The sequence below is a fragment of the Sceloporus undulatus genome, chromosome 5 (genome assembly GCF_019175285.1).
Source record: "Sceloporus undulatus isolate JIND9_A2432 ecotype Alabama chromosome 5, SceUnd_v1.1, whole genome shotgun sequence".
In the NCBI taxonomy this organism is placed as follows: Eukaryota; Metazoa; Chordata; class Lepidosauria; order Squamata; family Phrynosomatidae; genus Sceloporus; species Sceloporus undulatus.
The window spans coordinates 173,953,429-173,976,872 of NC_056526.1; the positions used below are offsets into that span (position 1 = coordinate 173,953,429).

General features: G+C 37.9%; 1 pseudogene; it reads right to left on the reverse strand.

The window, feature by feature from the left end:
* Positions 1-23,444, reverse strand: part of LOC121931084 — a 56,821-nt pseudogene that overhangs the window by 14,064 nt on the left and 19,313 nt on the right.

Below are 23,444 nucleotides of genomic sequence, written 5' to 3' on the forward strand. Positions count from 1 at the left end.
TTGTTATATTAGGCCTCAAAGTGACAGCTATTGTGAGTCCTACAAATGAAATCATGAAGCTATTCAAAATCAATGAAGATTTATCAGGTTGTATATCAGTCTTACATTTACCTTAAACAGAATTTCTTACCATAATAAAATAGACTTGGCGTTCAGGACACCCACAGGTTAACTTCTCTTATCCAATTATCTATTAAAAAAGAGATTTGAATAATTACTGTGAAGATATTTACAACTGTACATTCATATCAACATTAGTTCCAGCTCATTTTACTAAAGTACATATCTAAAATTGTCTTAATTAATTTGTGATATGCAGCTGGATTCAGAAGCTAATCATGTTTAGCCATGAAATTCATCTGGCAGACCTGTTTCAGTTAGCATCCCTCAGCTGAACTAATGCCACTTGTACCTGAGAATGAGTTCCACTGAAATCAACAAGGTTTCTCTGAAAAAAGGAACAAGATTCTTCTGCTAAAAGGCAATCCCTTATGTGCTGTCTAAGTTCTTTGGGTAAAGGACAGAACATGTATTTTTTTTTTATTTTAAAGCTTCATAAGCCATGGCCTCATCTCAGAAGAAATGTATATGAATATCATAATTAATATAATTATAATAGTATCTTCGAAGTACTTGACAATGAACAAAAATGAAACAATAAATCAGTAAAACTGATACCCCTGCAAAAGACACACAGTGGGCCCTCCCCTTATGCGGGGATCTGTTCCGCATAAGGGGAAATCCGCGTGTGCTGGAGCCCCATTAGAATTAATGGGGCTTGCACCTGCGGTGGTACAGTGGCGCCCCTGCATCACGAGTGCGCGCCCCATTACATCTTTTGGGGCGCACAAGGGGCTTTTCTGGCATGGCTTTCAGCATATGCTGAAAGCCGCGTATGTCACACTTGTGTAAAATGCAGGTGCACTGTACAATCTTTTAAATAAATAAATAAAACAGAATATATGAAGCAAATTCTATGCATGTTTACTTGGAAGTTAAGCGTCACTCAGTTCAGCTAAGCTTATCCCTATGTAAACTTGTATAGAAATGCAGCCCTAAAAATAATTTATGACATTTCTTACCTATTGTCGATGCTGGCACTACAATCAAATGTGGACCTGTGTCACCTGCTTGGTAAAGATATGCCAGAAATGCAATTGCTTGAATGGTTTTTCCTAAACCCTAAGTAAAAAACGGAGCAAAATATAATGTAATCACTTTTCCAGGTTGCAATTAGAAATCAACATTTCACTGATTAACTTTGGCAGGGGACAGACTGCCCCAAAAGGGTGGCCTGCTGGCGGCCTTTTTCCCTCTGGAGGGACACCGCAGCAGCCAGACCACATGCCTCTGGAGGAAAAAGAACCTGGAAAAAACGGGTTCTTTTTGTGCTGCTCGGCGGATGTAACGTGTGCCAATTGGCGGATGCAACAAGTGCCGTGCGCCGCTTACGGCATAATGGCAGCACCTTATGGACGGAACGCCGCCACACTGTGCTAGGGTTAGGGACTGTGTGGTTGCCGCACAGTCCCTAACCCTAAAATCGGTGCCATCGTGGTGCATTTGCTTCCTTCTTGTTGCCAATAGGGAATGTACCATATGGTGATGTAACATTGTGAACAGTTAATATCATCCCAACCACAAAAAGCATTTTCCTTTCTATTTGCAGAACCAGCACTTCTCCCCTTTACAAAAGTCCACCAGCTATCTAGACTGCTCTGTTTCCCTCAACTCTCCCAGCAAGTGTTGGCCCTCAGGTTTTTAATAACAGCTGATGCTGATCCATTCACATCAGCTGGTTTCACTTTTGTTACTGGTATTTGATATTCTGGAATCCCAGCTAAAACAACAGCTTCTCAGCTGGCTTTTGATCCCATCAATTCCTACTCCCTAGCTATTCCATACGTCCCCCGATCACAAGTCATTGTAAAACCAGGACTAAGTGACCTGTCCCAGGCCAGCTTATGTTTTCTTTCACAATGACTCAGTCTAGGTCCTTATAGGTCATGGCTGCTATCCAAACATGCTTCTGCCTATCATGCATATGTACCCCAAAACACTACAAATTTGAAATCCATTGCTGTTGTAACTGGGAAATTTCTCCTTCCTTTCCCTTTCACTATTCCTTCCAGAAGTTGAAGGTATCCCATCTAGGGCCCTAGATTTCTTAACTACTCATGAGCATAATTGTTGCCATTACCTCTATCATTATTTTTTATGGTCCTGCTGCCAGAATTACTGGATAGCTGGAAAACAGTCTTGTAATGAGTCTCCCTTCATTACCTCCCCTCCTTAAACTGAATAGAAGAACACACACTGAGACCATGGTGCCTTGATTCCAGCAGCTGAGGACAAGCCCTGCCTCCAGACCAACTGTCATTGCTCTGTCCTCTGAGGGAGAGAACAGTAGTCAGGCACAGCACCATTGTATCTTGATTCCGGCAACTGAGGAAAGACCTTTTGTCCAGACCAATTGCCATTGTTCTGGCCTCTTGCATTTGCTGGACTTAATTCCCTCCTCCACTGCTACCTCCTTTTCCTTGTGTTTTCTGTGATTTCAGATTGTAAGCCTGAAGGCAGAAAATTGTCAAATTGGGTGGGGTAAAAATGCAATACAACAGATACATAGATAAACAGATAATAGTTGAAGGAAAATCTTCTTTCATCTCCTGTTCCAGTGTCCTCCTAGGTAGCTAAGGTCAGCCCTATATAATTCACTCATAGTTGGTCATGCAATTACAAACGGTTTCATCAGAATGAGAAAAGATCACAGTATTTTCAACCTACCATTTCATCAGCCAAAATGCCATTCAGCGAATGTTTATGCAGAAGTGCTAGCCAATTTAAACCGATCTTCTGATATGGCTTAAGCTCCATGCTAAATATAGAAAAGAAAAGACACCATTAATTCTTATGTAAACTCAAAACGAATGACCAATAATTCTTCAGATACATAGGGCTAAGAGCTGGCATTACAAAGATGAAATCTCCCATTTGATTTCTGCCTCTGACATGAGCTCACAATTAGGAAATCTACCATTCCTCAGCTTTGGTCTTTCTTCCCAATTAATCGTGTGAGGAATAATAATACCAACATACCTTATGTTGTTGTTGTAAGGATTACAACCAAATAATACATGTAGATCACTTTTATCATGCAAAAGTGCTTTACATATACTTTGCCAATGTTGACAAACTTCATTATTACTAAAATAAGTCTTAGGGTATAACCTAAAGATCCCTCAGCCAAGAGATTTTGTGTCACTGATTTCAATGGAATAAACTTTCTTGTTATTGATACAATTAACATCCATGTAATTTAGGCGATATCAGTTCCTGAATACTACACACTAAGCATGAATGGGTACCATGAACTGCTAGGAACTATATTTAAAAATGTTGTTCCCATGGGATTAAAGATAGTTGATATTTACAATACTTGATAATCTACACATCTCTAGTACAGCCTAGTTACACTGTCCGAAGTAAAACAAATTACTAAACCCAACACAGACAACTATATCCAAGAGAAACGTACAGTAAGTATAAATCAAAGTCTCTAAGATTGGCTGCACCGGCTCAGGAAAAATGCTCAGTGCTGGCCACTTTTCAAAGCTAATCTATTGTATTTAGATTTTAAGGACTTTCTGCTTCCTACCAACTTACATTTTGCATACATTCAACATTAAATAAAGAGCAATTATGCCAACCTTTGATTCAGAATGGAAGGTTGCTCGATATTCCATCCACCTGCCCCATCTCCGGTGATCCTTGTCACTTGTTTGGTCAGTTTATTTGAGATCTCTTCACATTTATTCATGAGTTTTAACACAACATCCCTCTCTCTTAATAATGTTTTACAATTCCATATAATATCTTCTGACAAGCCGTTGGTCTTGCACATTTTTGTGAACTTAAAGGAGAGAGGAAGAAAAAGATTAGCCACCAGTACTAAATAAAAGCTAAATCAAAACCAGTCTGAAGATATTGTATTAGAATCTCAGCCTACTGAGCACCCTAGACTACGTAGTTATTTTTAACCCAACTGGATCAAGTGCAGACTTCCTCATGAATGGCTCCTTGTGTTGGCATAAAGAACTAGGATTCAGTGAATGGCAACTTTCATTGACTCCCCCCCTTTCCTTGCACTGTCCAGCACTATCGCACACCCTGTTCTGGGTGATTTTGATCCAAACTGAGTAGGTTTGGGAGATGTAGGACCCAGGCAGAAGGAAGTGGCAAAAGCTGCATGCTCATTTTGCAATCTACACAACTCTGTATTCTATCCACAGTAGTACACTTGAATAAAACACTAAAAAAGAAAGAAAGAAAAGTTTTGTATCAACAAAGCAGATTAAGAAACACTGTTCCAATTTTGTGGGGTTTTCAGGCCCACAAAAAACTATGGCCTGTTACAGACTGCCAAAATAAAGCTGCTTCAGGTCTATTTGGAGGTATGTTATTTAAATGATGCATGCATCCTAAGAATCTGGAAGCTGCAACGAAGCTGCACTCCAGTGCTTAGGAATGGAGTGTGGCTTTGGTGTGACCTCCGGACTCTTAGGAGCCAGGCATCATTTAAATAGCATACCTCCAAAGAGACCCGAAGCAGCTTTATTTTGGCAGTCTGTAACAGGCCTATGGATGCTGGCCATGAAAGCCTTCGACTCCACGCTGCTCTAATTATCTGATGCAGGGAAATAGCAGGGATTTTCTTCCCTATGCATCAGATGCCAGGACCATATTTGTGCCCTTTGACTACAACTGTTTCTTTCTTTCCTGGAAATGTATTGGGAGCAAGGACCCAATAATTCATTTGCTTGCATCACTTTGAGTAGCACTGAACTAGATGGTCTGTGACAGAAAGACATAGAACACAGACACCTATGAAGGTACACACAAAAATGACCACTGGCTTAAAACTATACACAGAGTATATGCCTATCATAAGCTGTTAACTTTCATACTAAATGAAATTGTTTCCTCAGAGAATTGTAGGGTAACTTTCCCTGAAGTTACTTAAAAGAAAGCATGCCTGCCCATGAAAGAAATTCAAACTAGACTTCATGTCAGTATCTCCTGAACAAACTATCAACAACCTGAGACAATTTTGTTGTGGTTTTAATAGACCTTTGCAGCCTTCTTTGTTTTAAACTTTGTTTAAATTGTAAATTTCCTCAGATGCCTTGGGAGAAAATATATATATATATAGAAACACAATGAATAAAGATAAGGATAATAAAAATTCAAGTAGAATAGCACATAATCTATATTTCATGTAAAATATGAATGTGTGAAAAGTGAAAAAAGACTTGATTGTGCATTATTCCCCTTAACTGGTTCACATTGAAAACTAAAAAATGCTAATTTTTTCACCAATAATTTGTTTTTAGCTATGACACTAAGACTGCTGTACCAACAATGGAAAATTTGTATCTCAACAACAGAGGGCACTATCAATACAGAGTTGGGGACATGGCACATTACATTTGAGTTGTTTTTACAACGTTCAGTGTGTGCTTTTATTTTTCCCATCTGAACAGCTAATGACAAAGTAAGGATCGTTCATACCCCCCCCCCCCAAAAAAAACCCAAACCACTGGAGAATCAGACCTCTGGCAAGCATTTTAAAGGGTCTATGCCCATGGTGGGCTACCGTGGCTAAAAGCTGCTGTATATGAAACTATCATTTCAAAAGAAACCCATGAACAACTAAACCTTCAATGTTTCCATACCTCCCATATAGAAAAACAAAGGGGGGGGGGGGAAGAGAAGAATGTCCTTTCAAAACTGCAATAGCCTTGTCAAAGTTCTGGCTGCTATTCTAAGATTGCCTCCAGCACTAAAGAACCACCCGCCATGTTTCTCTAAGCAGGGAAGTGACTCAAGGATAAGTGAAATAGCATGCAAAGTAAGCTGACATCTTCCTAATCCTGAAACTGTTAGAATCTTGTTGTGACCCCTACAGAAAATCAATCAGACATTGCATCTGTTACTCTCTTTCTATAGAAGTTAATCTCATGCATAATATGGAACTCAGGAGGCCTTTTTGTTTTGTATTTTACCAAGATATATCCTCACAGGCAAAGTCCTCTTGAATTGCATTTTGGGGGGAAAATAGCTCAAATTAAAACACACTCTTCAATTATATTTCTTTTCAAGCAAGAGTCTCACATTACCTAAAATGCACCAGAATGAGGCAGACTGCTGAGGGGACAAGGGCCATTACAAATATGATCCATGCCAACATTTTCCTACAAATAAAAAGCCAATACAACTGGCAATGGGCCGACTGATAAATCTTTCCACATGAGTCTCTACTATTTTAAAGGAGATTATTACAGTATACTTGTGGAGCATTCAGAGATATTCTCTGCTACAGTATGACACTCTATTTTACCAATGTCATGTGTAGAGCCTTCCTGTGTAATTGTTTTACCAAATGTTGGAATGAAATGGTAGTTACTTGGTAATCTACCAGGATGAGGGGAAAAGGGCTGGAAGGCATTAGACAATATGACAATATGTTTAGGAAGTTCACATTTCCTAATACTCTGATGGCCTCATCAAAAATTCCAATATCTGCTCCAAGACAAGTTTTAAACTTTAACTCTGGTTAGCATTAACCATGATAAATGAATTGGCTGTGATCGAACTATGGTTAAGGATGCAAAATAATTGGTGCATGAAAAAAGCAGCAGTATGAAATCCAGTGGCTTGTTGGTGCTATTTAAAGTTACATTTAAACAGGCAGGGGCATTGAGAAGGAAATACTACATGGTGCTTCAAAGACAGAGTTCTTAACAAGTTCAGTTGCTTTTCTGTTTCAGGCTTATTCAGAATATCTTCCTCTTTTAAGAGTGATCCTTTCTGATTTGGCTATAACAGTTATTTTCTGACATTTTAAAAAAGCAATACTCCAATAGGATTTATAAACATTTAACCTTTTAAATAAGAAGGACACTACAGAAAGCAAAGGATAGAAAGCACCTGAAAAAATCACTTTCAGACTGTGTTTGAGCAGTTCTAGCAAAGTCTTGTTGGAAGTATGTTTACAAAACATCTGTCAATCTACACAACACTGAACCACCAAGGGTAGAAATTAGTTTCTTTTTAAACCACAAGGATATTTTTAATAAGAGACCAAACATTGTAATAATTATTCCAAATGCCTAAAGCTCAGGTTGGCATGAAGATAAGACTTGTAATCTTTAAGTAATGCATGTGAAGCGAAACCATCTGTTATAGAAACCACCCATTTTGTTTCATGCCAGATTGTTAACATCTGTTTCCAAGTTAGAACAAGAAGTACCTTCAGCTATTTTTCACCATGAACCTTATTATTATTAAAAATAGGATATATCCAGTTAACATACTTTGGTTTAAGTGTAGACATTATTCCATTTGCTAAGTACACTTGTAATCCAGTCAACTTTAAACTGGTTAGAATCCCATTGCCTTAAAAGTGAAGCGAGTTTAGGTCAAAAAAGTGCAAGTGTTTTAATTATGAACATAAGATACTTCCTTACATCAAGTCAGATCATTGATCTGTACTAGAATGCATTCTATAATGCACTGAAGATGGCTCTGAAATTTTAGAGACTGCAAAATGCAGATATCAGGCTGTAGATGGGAGCCAGGCAGCTGGAACATGTTACATCAATATTCTGGGTCTTAATTCAAAGTAGTTACTTTAAAGCATAAACCAGTGTTCAGTCCGTTTATATGAAGGGCTACCTCCACCAATATGAGTATGCCTGTATTTTAACACAAACCTCACTGGCCTTTCTTGTAGGTCTATTAATTCTATTAGGAATACCTCTCAGGTTGGTGAGCAGAAAGGGTAGGTTTACTTGAAAAAGTACCACCGATTGTAAAACTCCATTCCAACAATCCATACGTAGTCCTTTCAATCCAGATCCTTACATGGGCCCTATGAACCAATTTATTTTGGACTGCTGTTTCCTTTCCAGTGCCACTGGTTTTCAAACTATGTGGATTATGTGCATGTCCTTAGCTGATTTTTATGAATAGTTACTGGTCTAGCATGAACAGTTTTAAGGTTGTTTATACAAATGCTTTAAGTTGTTTTCAGTTGGTTGTTATCTTAGTATACTAGAGGTTGATATACAAAGATTATCTCTAATCACACCTTGTGTGGTCTACATTTGAAAAAGCAACCTGAAAATATTTAAATAAAATACATATTACCCAGCCTGAGGGTCATGGCTGTTTCTCATCCCGCTCTTGGAAGTCTGTTCTTTAAAGCCAAAGATGTTGAGAATTGGTCTGAGACCTTCTTCATATAAAAGATGATTTCTTCTATGAAGCCACAGACTTTTCAAAATGTAGCTGGATCCAACTAAATGTTTTTAACAACGTATATGTATCTCAGAAGACTGTGGATCCAATCTTCACCTTGGTCAGTTTCCATTCCATCCAATGAGATTTGCATAAATACAAAACTAGGAGCTTCACGTACACATTTCATGTTATTCTATGACTACTGAAGTAAATAACATCTGACTCTTGCGTGTGTGTGTGTGTGTGTGTGTGTGTGTATGCCTTGACGATTTCTGCATAAATCTTGTCTAAGTAAAAAGTAACCATCTATTCCATTAGGTATTTATGCAAAGAACTAACACATATGGTGATCTTACATGATGAAAAGCAAATCTCACATTATGAAAAGCAATAAACCATACTTATGACAAATTTGCTTCAAATGTTGCTTTTATCCAAGGCTGCATCCACACTGCAGAAATAATCCACCACTTTAAACTGTCATAGCTTAATGCTATGGCATTCCGGCTTTGTGAGCCATTTACCCTTATCTGTCAGAGGGCTCTGGTGCCACAACAAACTACAGTTCCCATGTTTCTATAGGATGGGCCCATGACAATTTAAGTGGTGTCAAACAGGATTATTTCCACAGTGTGGATGCAGCCTAAGTGTTAAACAACAACAGTATGGCATACTGGGATGCATCCAAGAGCACTTTCCACTGAAAAAAAGGGGAACCTCTGGCACCCAATATATTTAATAGTTTATATGATTTCTACTATTTAAAATAATTGCTTTTTTACTTGGAATGAAAATTGTTCACTCTTAATCTGCATTAGTAATTTCCAAAAAATATCTGAAGCTATATCCTAAACCAGCAATTTTAGCATTCATTTCTTCAGGAAATACTTATTCCTGAAATTCTAATGGCCAGCTGGATAGTCCATTAGGAACAGCTATCAACTACATACTGCAAAGCTGCAAGGATAAAATTATCAATTTAATTCCATCCTACTTCAGCATATTTCCTCATTAATAAGCTTTATGGAATGCTGTTTCTTAAATAAGGGGTAATTTTCACAATTTGGGGAGAAAATTTTATTTTGGCATTGACTTTCCTGGCCCCCCTATGCTGTTCGGTTGAGATTTTAATGGTTCTTCTAACTTTATTATGAATACTGCTCCAAATGTGGTTTTAACTGGATTATTCCAACACAATCTTTTTATTTTGTTATTAAACACAATGGACAGAAATATAATTTACAAATGTTTAATATTTAAAGTAAGAGCCCACATGGTGTAGCTTTGAGGGTTGGTCGATGACTCTGGACAACATGGTTTGGTTCCCTGCTTGGCCATGAAAACTAACTGAGTGACTTGGTCAAGTCACATGCTCTCAGCCTCAGGAGAAGGAAACAAATCTTACCAAGAAAACTCATGATAGCGTCAGCATTGCTATACGCCTTAGCACTGCTATATGTCACCAACAACATTTAAAGCAATAACTAAATATAAGAAATTAACTGCACATTAGCACTAAAGATTTTAACATGCTTCTGATCACAAGAGTTAGTTTTTTTTCTTTATTTGCAGGTTCCATCATACATCATCACCACCACCATTTATATTTTGTGTTTCCTCCACAACTCAAGGAAAGTAACACTTAACCTCATTGCAAAATCCATTTTACTAATACAATTCCTACATGCTGAAGTTCAGTACAGTCTCTCTTAAGCACCTTTAAAAGATATACCTTTTTAAACTTCCAAGTATTGTAATTTGCTGCACTTTATTAATTCTGCGGGCATGTAGCTACAACAACTATATAGATGTCTGCCTGCTGAAAAAATACATCTGTTATAAAAGGGATTACTGAATCTAAGCAGGCCCACACAACTTAATTCTACAGAACTATTTCAGAGAACAGCAGCCCTGTAGCAATAACTTTTGAAAAGAATCGGTTTAGACAAACCTCAACATGTTTTCAAATGGGACAGATGTTCTATTCAAAGTAAATGCTGCAGGCAAAACAGTCTCTGGAGAAGTGTCTGTCTAAAGCTGTGCCTCTATGCCTTTCACGTATGATCTTTAAAATACACAATATACTTGGGTATTTCTTCTTTTTAATTTGAAAACTCAACCAAGTTATCTTAGACTCTCATATAATGAAATGCATGATACACAGTATAGTAGGTATAAAAACTGTTCCTTAAAAAAAACTTTTAAAAGTAGAATGCATACAAAAAAAAAATCTATCTTGAGCATACCTTCTCTCCAAAATGCTAGTTGAAAGAAAACATTCTCAGCACAATTGCTAACTAAATAAAAGGCCAATTTTCTACTATTTCTCTAAAACTGAAATGAGCAAAAATCATAGAGTCAGAAATACTAGAATTCCACATTTAGGTTCAAATAATTACATCCATTTGCCAATTCGCACTGATCAGGTTAGAGGCTGTACACTTTGCTGAAACATACATAGCTCAAAACAAATAATTATAGAAAACATTTGGAATACAGTGCCACAGTTTGGTACAGTGTTCCAAGTACTCACCAGTAACAATGATTTCTACTTTCCACTTCCATAGTAAGATTTTCTGACGTTGCTTTTAAAACAAAAAACTTAATAGCTCTTCATAAAATGGCCATTTTGCTTAGTTCCCAAAACCAAGGTTAAAAAGGCAGCAGAGTATGATTCAAATGAAGATCAACAAGTTAATTATCAAAAGAACGCTTTGCTTAAAAGCGAAGCTTAAAATATCCATCCTGGGATTTTCAATCATGGAACAACCCTGGACGTCAGTTGCTGATTCTCTGAAGCAGCTGCAGTAAAAATTATGCCACATTCTTGCCTTCTGCATGGTTTCTCAGCTACAGCAGATCACAACAGGCTTGGAAACAACTGCTTCCCAAATGAAAGCTAAATTCTTCTTCTGCATTGAAATGAACCAAGTTTGAGTGCTCAAGAATGAGTGACAGTGTTGCCAGCCAATCAGCTTGTGTTTTTCAGGAAAATCACCCCTTAATTCATTCAAAATTAGGTCATCTGACACTATTTGAAATGCTATTGGCTTAGAATGAGCATAGTGTTTTAGCCTGATCAGGAAAAGGCCACCTATCTATGTCTTCCTGGATTTAAGGCATCCTTGACTGCATTACATACTGTGGATATTTGAAATAAAAGATGAATGCAGACTTACCAGATCTTCCCAACTGTTAAAGGTACGGAGTTCTATTATTCTCTGAGCCTTTTTCTGAGAACACTGTGGGATCAAGGTGAGTTCACTAGGTGTAGCTTCTTGCAGAAAGTTAAGAATTTTAGCTCTGTAACCGTCTTCCATCATTTCATCACCACTGCCGTAGTCTTCATCAAGGGAGCTACCAGCTTCTGAGGCAGATTCATAATTCACAACTTGTGAGTCCTTTTTAGTATTCCATATTTTTTTCTTTTTATCCTTTTTCCTGAAGCCGTTATGAGATTTTGTGGGAAATTTCTCTTTGAGTTTCACGTTAGTGTCATTCTGATAATTGGTATCAATGGAGACCCCTTTTCCGTTTGAAACTTCACTTTTGGAAGGATTCTGTGTATCTGTATATACAACAACAACAACAATAAAAGTTATAGAGAACTTAATAGTAGACAGTAAAAACCAGGGGAAAATTACAGACTATCAATGGCTGTGTTCTGGAATATGTTTCCATTTCCTTATTCCAAAACATGTTATTCAATATTTGCCAGTTTTTCCACGTTCATATTACTGTTCCAATACTTTATACAATTCCAGTACATTTTTTACAATAATATTTAAAACTTTACCTTTCTCAGTATACTACACAAGGAAAAGATAAGCTTTAAAATCCAGGGCATTTATTTATTACCCACCTTTTTTTATAAATCTTACCTGGTTAAATCAGAACACCAGCCAGCACTACTGCTTATAGTTTTTATTGAATGCAGTGAAAGGCTTTTCTATAAAATATATAGAATAGAATAAAATAAAGTATAAAATTATGTATGTATGCCGTGTTCAGGACACTACTGAACAGTATTTACATTATGTATTTTAAATAATGTATTTTAAATTGTATGAATCTGTTTTAATGAAATAACCACACATTTACCAGTAATGGTAAAACATGCTTCTGTTCTAGTAATCAATGTCTTACATTTCTATATAATATTTATAAAATATTTATAAAGTAAAACAGTAATCTGAACCCTGATTAGTGAGCTTTGCATTTTAGCCCTGTAAGGGAAGTTAACTTAACACATACATGGAGGAAAATGAATTGCATTTAAAATCAAGGCAGTTAATTTTATCACATTTGAAAAAGGTGCACTATAAACTGCAGCAATTAAATCCATCAGCATAATACTTAAAACAGAAGTTAAAGGACTGCCATACTTGCAGAGGAAGTATTACTTTATGCAGCTCATTTCAGCATATGAAAATTAGGACCCAAAGAATGAGCTCAAGAAGACTTTAGACTTGTGATCTTCAAACAGCTGCTCCCACACACATGGTAAACTCCTTATAAAATTGATAAAACCTCTGATATATATATATTTGGGGGGGGGGGTTTGCTGGTCAAAGAGTAAACATAAGGATGCCACTGGATTGTTGTGCATTCTTGTGAGGCTCTCAGTCAGTTTTTACCAATCTCAACATGTAAGTGTACCATAGATATTACAACCTATATTGAGTGAAGCAATCCATTTTCTTAAAGAGTAACAGCTAGAGCAGTATTGATATGTATGAGCAACCTTTGGCTCTTCAGATATTTGGATGACTACTTCTGGAATTCCTTACCACTAGCCATGCCAGTGAGAGGTTCTGGCAATTGAAGTCTATAACATCGGAAGGCCCAAGATTCCCCATTTCTGATCTGGAAAGTTAACAGTTTCACAAGTTTTTGTCGGTTAACTACTGCTGCTAGTAAGAAGCAGAAGCTGCAGATTGTCCAACTATTTGGATAAGAAGTCCACCTTTCTTGATACAAAAATAACCGGTCTGGGTATAATGCAACTAGGATGGCTCTTGTGTGGCCATTGCAAAACTTAAGTATACCAGCCGCAGAAGCCTCAAAAGCTACAATAAACTTTAAGGAATGGGGACTGGCCATTTTACACTATTCCACTCAGTGTCTTCATTCACACCAAATTAATATTGGTTCTTTTCTGTGTTATTTTCCCTCTCTTTGTTAGTTGCCTTAGATGGAAACTGTTAGGCAGAAAAAAATTACAACCATTTTAAAATTAAAAAGTGTGTTTGATTTTTTAAAAGGAACCTATAATTGACAGCCACTTACATAAAAACGGCTCTAGCCTATTCTTTTCCCACACCTCTTAGTAATCTCTGCTTACTATTTAAAGCACATACAGAGAAGCTGTACACTGTGCTTTTATATGAAAATTCGTTCTGATTTAGTCCACAAACCTAGAACTTCACTACATTAGTACAGTATAATGTAAAACACTATTCTACTATTCTAGCAACAGAACTGCTATATGATACATTTTGAATGGCAGACGGTTTTATCATACTATTGAGATGGCCAAAGCAATATTTTCTAATTTAAGCAGGAAGTTTTCTGTCGATTTTAACATGGTATTTTCAATGTATATTGATTTTACAAGCATTTTCTTAGATTCCTCCTGCACCTCTCATGAGGGCAACAGCCAGATTGGGGCAAAACATCCCATTTCATAAACAGGAAAGAAATCCTACAAAATTTCAATTTTATTAAATAGATAATCCAGTTATATCTACTGGGCCAAACCAAATTGCAACACCCTGTTTTGTACAGCGGGGAAGGAGACACATCTGGGAAACTCACAAGTAGAACATGAAGACAACAGTTTTCTTCCACTGTCCTTCCCAAGCAACTTGTATTTAGACTAGATAATGTCTCTGAATAGTGACATGGCATATAGCCATGATGAATAACTGCTGACAGTATTGTCATCAGTGAAGCCACATGACTTGTATCCTATCACTTTCAAATAGAATAGTCATGAAATTATCATTATATCATTGAAGGAGCGGGCCTGCAATAGTTCAGACAGAAGCAGCCCTTGAATATAGCGTTGATATGTGCCAGCTGTACTGATTTGGAGGTGACCCAGTGTTTATATTGTGGGTATATCCTTTAGATTGCATCAATTTAAATTTATATTGCTAAAAATATGAAATGGACAGCATGCTTGCTGGTTTCTTGCTCCCTGGATGTATTTGAGGCCCTCAACCATGATGCATTTCAGAAGGTGCCTTGCAAACTCCTACCCACACTAAAGGGGAAGACTCCAGGAGCAGCAATTGACCTTTTAAATTGATTATAGGGCCCCTCTCATTGTTCAACAAACATACCCAACATTTCAGCATCAGATGTGGACCTCTAGCCAATTGCCTTTTTTCATTTGTCATTATTTCTTTTCACAACTCCAAGAGGGTTCCAAAAGCAGAAAACTGACCCCTAGATCATTCTTAGTTGTCCCTCCTTGCTCTAAAACATGATAGTAGCCTGAGACATTAGGGATGGTCTTTTGATTATATGATTGCAAGTAGTCTGATGATTTTAGTAAGCATACCCCTGGTTCTTTTTTTGTTTGTATGTAATGGTGGCCAGAAACAGATGTACAAGAAAGAAAAGCTTCCAGCTGCTCTAGGGCAGGGCAAGCAGATGATGCACACCCCCAGAGCAGCTGGAAGCTGTGTGGAGAGCATGCCCGGCCAGGAAAAGCCAGCTGGACAAAGAACAGAGAAAGTTTGCTCTTTGTTGGTGTCCTGTTTGGGACCCAGATCAGGACCAGTTGCTGTGCTCGGTGATAATGACTAGGCCTGCAGCAGCCTCAGGCTGCTCCAAGCTGCCAGTCTGCATGACTCCACTGTCAATCACTGGTATGAGCCCAGTACACTATAGCTTGTACACACACGCAGTCAGCATGGACATAGTTCTAGGATGTACTATCTGCAAGGATTAAGGATTTAATGTACAGAAGATAAGAAGAAAGGGAATAAATTTATCTGACAACGAAGACAATGTGAAGTTAATACAATGTATACCTTTATTACTTGCTTCTGCAATGGGGATATTCTTCTCATTTAGTGTCAGGGAGGGAGAACACCTGCAAATCTCATGCTATTTGGATGGAAAAGCCAGTGATATAAGGAAGCACACTGGCTGATAAAGTTAGAAAATGTGGCGTTGACTATCTTTATGACATTTGACATCTAAACCCTGTTTCATAAATGTCAGAACTGGCTACTGTAGGGAAATGTAATCCATGAATATGATTTTTTTAGAAAACTTTCCCACTTCACTTGGCACTGGTTTCTGGTTTGTCCCCCAGGCTAGCACCTTTGGGTATCAGCCTAAAGGTTGAACAGAGCTTTTGGAAACATTGCATAAACTTAGATCCTAAGTATCTCTTCATTCAAGAAAAGGTATTTTTATTCTGAAAGGCCCCCTCTGGCATTGCCTCCCTTGAAACATGTCAACTTCTTTCAGAGGATAACTCACCCCATAAGATTTTGAGGAAGCACAGCTGTTATAGAGGGAAGGAAAAGACAGGAACACTTCATAAACGTTATCATGAATTAGTCCAAAGTCTCATCTGTCTGGTGTGCTACATTTAAGTTGTGAGGCAAATTTCATGTTTCAAGCGATAATAGACTGGATAAGGAAAAACTGACTAAAACTGAATCCAGGTAAGACGGAGGTACTTGCTATAGGGACTCCTAATCTGAGTATGGAGATATGTTAACCGGTCCTGGTTGGGGTCACACCTCTCCTAAAGGACTATGTTCACAGCTTGGGAGTACTCCTGGACTCGTCTCTCCAAATGACAACTCAGATAGATGTGACTGATGGTCAGGAGTGCTTGTTATCTGCTTCGACTGATATGCCAGCTGCGACCCTACCTGGAGCCAGGAGACCTAGAATTGTTAGTACACGCGCTGGTAACCTCTCGACTAGACTTCTCTAATGCACTCTACATGGGGCTACCCTTATGCCTAGTACAGAAACTTCAATTTGTTCAAAATATGGCAGCCAGATTAGTTGCTGGGAAATCTAGAGGTGACCACATAACACCAATCCTAAAATCTCTGCACTGGCTGCCTATTAAACAAACAAACAAGCTTCATTTATATACTGCTTTATACTGCCTAAGTAGTGTCTAAGCGGTTTACAACTGTAAGTTAATTTGCCCCCAACAATCTGGGTATTCATTTTAGTGACCTCGGAAGGATGCAAACCTGAGTCAGAGCCCTTTTGCTGGTCTTGAACTTGCAACCTTGTGGTTTTGAGTGAGTGGCTGCAGTACAGGCATTTTAACCACTGTGCCACCAGGGCGCAGTACGTGTTGGTAATAACCTTTAAAGCCCTAAATGGCTTGGGTCCAGCTTACTTGTGGGAACGCTTCCTTCCATACAATCCACCCTGCACTCAGGTCCTCTGGGAAAAATTTACTGCAGCCAATAAAAACCAGGTTGAATGTAGTTACCCAGAGGGCCTTTTCATTGGCCACTCCTAAATTATGGAATGGCCTGTGAGAAGAGACCGAACATATCACCAATCTTGATGGCTTTAAAAAACTCTTCCGACAGCCCTTCCCTGACTGATCATCTTACTCTCACAGATATGGATTACCTTGACTACCCCAAGATGACTGGTGTAATTTTTGATGTTTTAGTGATTTTAATATGATTTTATAATGTTGAAGTTGTATGTGTGTATTTTATTGCTGTAATTTTTTACTGTTGTAACCCGCCTTGATCCATTGGAGAGGTGGTATAAAAATAAATTATTATTATTATTATTATTATTATTATTATTATTATGTTTTTCTAGAAACAAATAATTTCTTTTAAAAAGGCAATGAAAGCAATATGATGGCAGACAAAAAGAACAGTAAAGAATCTCTTGGTGCTGACAATACTAGAACTAGCTCATGTCAACTCTCTGGCAGAGAAGATAGATGAAACTTTATCTAAATGGTAACAAAAATTCCCATCAAACTTGAACTGAAAATTAAGAAAGCTGTGTATTTGCATATCAGAAGTGGGTTTTGGGAACAAGGAATGGGGGATAGGAAAATACTTTGATCTATTTTGGCAGAATTGTATTAAGGACTTGTCTTTATGAAAAATAAAACAAACTGCTACTACCACAGCTTGCTATCTCTGAAAATTGCTGTCTAAAAGGATGTAACTGTACCAAGGAATGAGCATTAAGGAAGAATGAGAGTGGTTGCCTTGCACATGTGGAATGCATACAATGCTGTACTATTCTTACAAATCTCTTCACAGGGAATAGTTGGTCAAAAGGGGGAAAACAGTATGGCAACAATCCACAAACGCACTATAAAGTTACTTCTGCTCAAGTGCTGAGAATTCTGGAATTCTCTCTCTTTGCATAGCAATCTCACCTTTGCCCAGAAGTTAACAGTGAAAGTCAAAGAATATCTGATTTAAAGGACTGGATCATGCCTCCCAAATCAAGAGTGGGAGCTGTGTGGCCCTTTATTTGTTGTTGATACTCAACTGTCAGCATTGCTCAGCACTGGTAGAGCTGATGGGAATTGTGTGTGAGGGAATCATTTAAAGAGCCAAAGTTAACCGATTGGCTGTGGGGAACTGCAATTCAACCACATGTGGACACCTACATAATTCTGATTCCTGCTCTACATACAAAGTTCTTACCAAAAGGACAGAGAAACTGCATAATAAGAAATATACTACAATAACTGTGACTAAAATTCTTACTCAAGGCTAAGATGTCCCCAGCTTTAAACCATTTACAACATTCCTTAATGGTAGAGATAGATTTCCACATTAAATTCAGTTATTGCTACAACAAGATATGCAACTTCTTCAGAGAGATAAAACATATAATGGCAGGAAAAATGATTTACACGTCTTAGGTTAATTGTACATATTGACAAAAATAAAGTGAGTGTTACCCTCTTGATCTTCCATAAATACTCTTAAAGACTCCAGAGATTCCTGATATATCCAGTTATGTTCTTGAAGTACATCCCTCAGTTCCTAGTTATGAAAAATATTATAAGATATCCTATATAGTCACATAAATCATAACCTATAAAGAGCAAGGTATTATCACATTTGCACATATTTTCACCTATGCATATCAAAACTAAGGAAAACGTGTTAGGAATGTTCACTTTTACAACTACAATTTAGGCATATAGCAGTGTTGGGTTTTTTTTTCCTGTTTTCCCCCCGTCTTTTTTTAGTCAGTGCACAAAGCTGAAAGTAATCCAGAGGGACCAACCCTCACTCCCAGAAACACACTAGCCTAAGTTCCAGAACAGTATATTGTAAGAGTTTACAGAAATAACTTATGACCTGATAATAACTTTTTTTTACTGTTTCTTGGGTGGACTGACACTGAGTCTTCAACAAGACTGCTCCAATACCATACACATTAATAGAAAATTCATTCTCCAACTCCAAGTTAATTAATTAATATCAATTAATTAATTAATATTAATTCTGTCCTCATCTGCCTACCCCTTTCCTCAAGAGAAAACAGAGCAGTGGAGGAGTATTGCAAGCGTTCACCCAGCTTCATCCTCAACATTGCCTTCTCCTTAGGAGAAAGCCAAGCAGTAGAGGAGATTTGTAGGACAAGTATTCTCCTCGTCCACTGTCCAGCCTCCTCCTCAGGAAAAAGCTGGATGATGGAGGAGCCTTGCTTGGCAAGCATTTGCCCATCCTCCTCTGATGTCTGGCCTTCTCTTCAGGAGAAGGCCAAGCAGTGGAGGAGCCTTGAAATCGTTTCACATCTTTGCGGTCCACCTAAAATCCTTTGGCGGGCCACATGTGGCCCTTGGGCTGTATGTTGTGCAGGCCTGTTTTAAAAGGAAAGCAACCTTATTGAACTCACTATATAATTTATACATACACATTATATTAATCATATATTTTGTGCCAAAGACAACATACCTCTTTATCCAAGCTGGGAAATTCTTTGTGCAGTTTGCTCACCAAACCTTCACGCTTTTCCCACTGATTTTCAGGACTTTGCAACTATGATTCAGAAAAAGATTAATTTCTTTTACTCTTCATTTCATTTTACTAATTCGAATACTACGATATAGAACAACCCACTCCTAGAAACCTTATGTATTTGTTATTTTGAGTACAACAAGTTGAGTCTCCCTAATCCAAAATGCTTTGGACCAGAAGAGTTAGGGATTCTTTTTTTGGGGTGGGTGGGGTGGGTTGAAATACCTGTTTTTAAATATACATATTTAATGAGATATCTTAGAAATGGGACTTTATGTGAATTTGAAGGCATTCACCACAGGCATCACTAGTTTTTGTGGGTTTTCTGGACTATGTGGCCATGATCTGGAAGAGTTTATTCCTGATGTTTTGCTAGCATCTGTAGCTGACATCTTTAGAGAATGGTGGCATAGAAGTGAGTGGGGTATATATACTTTGTGACTCTTGGTTGAGAGGAAGTGATTTACACATTAATCAATGTGTTGGTCTGTTGTCGAATGGCAATGCCTCAGGGTGTCTATTTAATTAGTGATCCATTGTCTGCTGGGAAGCACCCCTGACCCTGTGTGGTTTTCATTTGCACTTGCGGGGTCTTGATTTTGTTTTGTTTTTCCAAGACTGGTAGTCAAACTCCATTTCCTTTAAGGGTTTCTTCTTTCCTGTCGAAGTTGTCTAGGTGTTTTTGGATTTCAATGGCTTTCCATTCTGACCTCATATTTGTTGGCATGGTCCATAATTTCAGTGTTTTCAAATAGCATTTTATGCCCAGGTGGTTAATAATGTGTTTCTGCTACTACTGATTTTTCTGCCTGACCCAGCCTGCAATATCTCTTGTGTTATTTAATTCGTGTTTGAACACTGTGTTTGTCCCTATGTAGATTTGTCTGCAGCTGGTTGGTATGCAGTAAACTCCTGCAGCCACGAGAGGGTCTCTCCTGTGCTTTCACTCTACACATAACCTGAAGGTAATTTTATACTTTTTAAAATAGCTTTATGCATAAAGCAAACTTTGTGTAGACTGAACCATCAAAAAGCAAAGGTCACTATCTTGGTCACCCACAAAAAAAGTTTTGGTTTTTGGAATATTTCAGAATTCCAGATGCAAGGGAGAGTCAATCTGTACTACCATTTGGAGAAGTAACTTCTGTTTAGCCAGATATTCCCACGCATCTGTGTGTTAGATTCAAAGACTGAATTCCTCCGATAGTAAAAATGACTATTTCAGACATAAATGTCAGCAGTTTTTATCAGCACACCTCAGTTTTAGCAACCTACCTACCCTACTTACCTATCGTTCAAGATCACAGAAAAAGGGCTGGAAGCTTGCCCAAGTAGTGCTAAGTAGTGTTTTTCTACAAAACTATTTGGAAATACAGATATCAAATTCTGCCTTGGACACTAAATGCATAAAACATTATGTATAATGTATGTATCTGATTTCTGGAACTCCAGCAGCTATTTAAACAGTTAAATCTAGTCTGGATTTCTGCACTTAAGATATCCTCAGCTACTTACAGGGTCAATCTTTTTCTTTTTTGCACTTTGGTCATCAATATCTCCAGAATCACCTTCAGCACTTTCCTCAAGCTTCCTCTTTCGAGATCCACCCTCTAAAACAAAAAGTTTAGTTTAGTATAATCAGAAACGTTTTGGAGTCTAACATCAAAGCACTTCAATTTTTAAAAACTTTTTCTGGCAATTAGAATAGATTACATAGAAATTACATTTTTAAAAAAGCTGCACAAATCATAATTCTCTTTTCAAAATGTGATTGAATAGACGGATTAAATTTCTACCTGCAGTGACACAGGATATTAAACTTTTTACTCCATTTCATCAGTGCTACATTATAACCTTAATATAAGCTATTCGAGCAATCCTGTATTCTGTTGGCTGAATAGTACACACCACTGTACAGAGGCTGGAAAAAACTCTAGGCTGCAATCCATATGACTACATGTACTATACACTCGTCCCCCGGGTTACGAAATTAATCCGTTCCGCCGCCATTTTCGTAACCCGGAAGTCTTTCGCAAGCCGAATTGCCATAGGCGCTAATGGGGAAAAGCCGCGATTTCGTGCAAAATGGCGCCGAAAAGCACCAAAACTTTTTTCGCAAGCCGGAAAAACCTTCGTAACCCGGAATTATTTTGTATTATTTTTTTTTTCGTAACCCGGAAATTTCGTAACGCGGCGCATTCGTATCCCAGGGTAAGAGTGTAGATCATTTGTCCATCTCCTGCAGTTGAGGCTTCTAGTTCCTGCTACGGCACAGTCCCATCACCCTTGTTCTTAACTCTAAGTTACCTTTGGAACCTAGGGGAGTGGTTATGGAGATGTGCTGTAACTCAAAAGTGAAGCTGTGTACATACAACCTCATGTGTAAACACTTTTGCTGGATCTCAGTTATAGCCTAATTTTGAAGCAAGAGTTACATATTTATAATACATTTAATAAGTCAATAGGTAACAGTCAGTATGCATACTGTGTTGTATGCCTTCAAGTCATTTCTAACTTATAATAACTCTACGGTGAACTACTCGTTACAGTAGTTACTATGAGATATTTAATTAAACACTTCAGATCAGTCAAGGAGTCAATATAGTTTGATCAGTCAAAAACAAACCAAGTTTTCCAGGTTTTTGAAATCACCCAATGGAAAAAAAAATAAGCCAAGCATCTGTTCAGCAATTCCTCTTCCTCTTAAAGCTTGCCAGAGTCAGAACACCATGTCATTATGTTCAGACATGTTTATTCTCATCCAATATTTTGTACGTAGGAACGCCCATTGTAACATTTGCCAACTGCCACAAAATTTTACTGAAGAGATCCATTCGAGAAACTAAGCAGGATACACTTACTTTTAGGTGGGGAACTGGACTATAGCAGAAAAAGCCGAAAGGCAAAAAACAAAAAGCCTCAATTGAGGATATTTAAGAGACGTATAGTCTCTTGCCAGTTTCTTCCTCTTAAATATAACATAGAGCACCTGGTATTTGTTGCTAGTCTCACATCCAAGTGCTAACCAGGCCTGACCTTGCTTAATTTTCCAACTCTGAGTATCCTTTATCTTAAAAAAAAAAAACCCTTATGAAATTTATACGGTCATCATAAACTGACAGGTGACTTGAATGCACATAAACATACACATAGTCTCTTGCAATGCTATGTATGCCTTCCCAGCAATAAGTCTCATAGGCACAATGAAACTTGATTTTGAGACTGTACCTACACTACAGCATGATTAGTTTGCCACCACTTTAACTGTCAAGGCTCAATGCTATGGAATTCTAGGATTTGTAGTTCTGAGATATTTAGCCTTTTCTGTCAGAGAGTTTTGGTTTCACATCGAACTACATCCTAGGATTCCATAGGATGGAACCACATCAGTTAAAAGTGGTGTCAAACTGTATTAATTTTCAAGTTTGCCAACAGCCTGAGTCAACATGCACAACTGTAGTGCAGGTCCCTTTAAATTCAGAAGGTGTTATCCGCACATAGAGAGCAACTATATTTTTAATGAGCCAAGCAAAGGACTACAGTGGTGCCCCGGGATACGAAATGATCGCGTTACGAAATTTCCGGGGTACGAAAAAGTTAGATTGGAAAAAACTGTTCCGGGTTACGATATTTTTTTCGGGTTACGGAATTTATTTCGGTGCGAAATTCAAACGCAAAGCGCGGCTAGCGGCTTTCCAGCGCTAACGGAAAGCCTTTTCGGGTTGCGAAATTATCGGGTTACGAACGGAACGGCGGAACGAATTAATTTCGTAACCCGAGGTAGCACTGTACATGGTTTCTGTTGCCATACTTAGTATTCAAAATGATCTTGATAATTCTGAATATACCCAACAAATATTAAGGTAAACTAATGAGAAAATCTTGGAACAAAAATAAACTGGAAACATAATCAAGGAAATATCAGCTCTGGGGAAGCAGAAAAGGAATCTGTAATGTGACACTGGCAAAACTGAATAGTATGATTTAAAGAACACAGAGCAGCACAGCAGCAAACATGTGACAATAAAATGTGACAATAAAATTACTGCTGTTCTCAGCTGACTTTTTAAGTTTGTATCATGAAGAGCTCAGTTGTCTTTATAATTCAAATTCTTATATCAAAAAGAT